Source organism: Etheostoma cragini, chromosome 12, assembly GCF_013103735.1.
Source record: "Etheostoma cragini isolate CJK2018 chromosome 12, CSU_Ecrag_1.0, whole genome shotgun sequence".
In the NCBI taxonomy this organism is placed as follows: Eukaryota; Metazoa; Chordata; class Actinopteri; order Perciformes; family Percidae; genus Etheostoma; species Etheostoma cragini.
The window spans coordinates 9,182,703-9,184,881 of NC_048418.1; positions in this window are offsets into that span (position 1 = coordinate 9,182,703).

A 2,179-nucleotide genomic window follows, 5' to 3' on the forward strand; every position below is an offset into this window, starting at 1 on the left:
ATCCTTGCAGACTTTGTAGCACACCTCGTTGGGGACATAACACAGACACTCCGGCAACGGCTCGCTCCTCTTGAAACAATCAATGCACCTGTTCAGGAAGCGGATCCTGCCGAGCAGCAGGTGAGGGTTGTCGCCTGGAGACATGATAACGATGGAGATGACAGTCAGCAGCTCAGCAGCAAGGGACGTCAGCTGGCATTACACCACTGTCCTGCCTTTGTTTTTCTGCCTGGGCGTGAGGGGAAGCACCTGTCAAGACAAAGCAAACAAAACCCAATATTCTTGACAAAAAGAGCATTCAGTAAACAGCAGCCATCCTGTGATTTAAATTAATTACCAGCTGACACACAGTGGGACAAGTATTGACAAGTATTTGCACCTTCTAAACCAGGGATCTTCAAATTCTTAGTTCTCAAATAAAGAGAGACAGAGCAGGAAAACTCTAACGTTGCACTTTTTTAAAATGTAAGCCTACTATGTATGCAATGTAAGCCTTGTAGGCAAAGTTAAATATTTAAGTTCACCTACAAGGGCGTGTCGGGCGGCTCTGCCTATGGCCAGCATGACCTACCTTTTTAAAGTGCACACAATACTAAGCTTTTAAAATAATAATACATAATTTATACAGCCTATACTTCATAAATCATGTTTCAAGTTAAACATACAAATATATGCCAGTAAGCCGATCATTAGTTATGTAGCTACACAAAGAGACCGAGTGCTAATAATGTTGAATTCATATTAATGTAAATTTTCAGGACTATTTTCATTAATGACGAAGAAAAACTGCTGTAACTCTGAGGACCCGCTTGGGGTCGCGGGACCTAAGTTAAAGACCAGCTATACTGTAGCCTGTAGGTCTTAGCCTAGCCTATATAGACATATGACTATAGGCTACAGGCTATCATAGATAAATACTGAGCCGGCTAACATTAGCAAGCAAGCTAGGTGTCAGGTACCTTAGCTAAATTAGTGTATCGTTGGGTGTTTACTATAACGCTAGCTAACTGTTATCCACAAAACCACGTTATTTTAACGTTTCATGAGCATAAATTCCAGAGTCATGAGTAAAGTCAATAATAACGTACCATTACTGTCGATTAGTATTTTATAAAACTCGTCTATGTTGTGGACCGTATCACGCGAGTGTGGCCGTCTTGGGTTGACTCTGACAACGAGGAAGCGCATAAATACTTTTTCTTTAACTGTCTATGCTCTTGACCACTTACAGTATATGTCGGTAGAATTGGTGCGTTCTAGTTGAACTGGGAAATCGGACTTTCCGTGTCCACAGGTTCCAAGTCAAAAACGTCAACAGTTTCCTTGTATTTCAAAATAAAGGTCTTACAACTGAATTAATTACTCATTCTACGAATTTCCAAAAAGTATATTGTTGTTGGATCATCTGACATGTTTAAAAGCAATTTTAAAATACACCCGTAATGCACAGGGAAGCTGAATTTTACTCAGTAGAAAATTGATGTAACATTAGTTTAAAGATAATGTAGAAAATCTGAGCCAGCCAGTGTAGAAGAACTGGAGTAGGGGGAAAACATGGACGTCCATGTCCAGTTTGGGATCCTTGTATCTTTAGTTAGGGTTCAGAAATTGTTAATCACACAGAAGACATAGGTGTGGCTATGCGGAACTACACAGAAGGCAAAAAAATAAGAGTAAACTGCTAAAGTAACTACCTAAAAGTAAAGTACAAGCAAAGGTCCTGCATTCAATTTCAACTCAAGTAAAAGTACAAATGAATTAGTATCCAAATACACTTAAACTACCAATAGTAAAAGCACTCTTATTATGCAGAATAGGCAATTTCAGAATAGTGTAGGCCTATATTATATTATTTCAATATAATTATATATGCTGATAGAACATTATCTATAAAGAAACTTTGCCAACGTTTTCATTGCCACAATTTGTGAACTAAATTAAACTAATATACAAACAAAACAATCCATTTTCTTTTTTTTTCGAGAAATAATAAATTTCCCAAAGCCAAGTCTGTGTTTCCATCTTTATTATATACAGCAAGGATTAAGTGGCGGTTGTGTAGATATGGATATTAATATGGCAAGTTTTCTCTGCATTCCAAAGTGATTTGTATAGGGTTTGATCTTGGAAACAGCAAAGAGGTCACTCTTCCCAGGGGCTCATGTCAGTGTCGATGGCC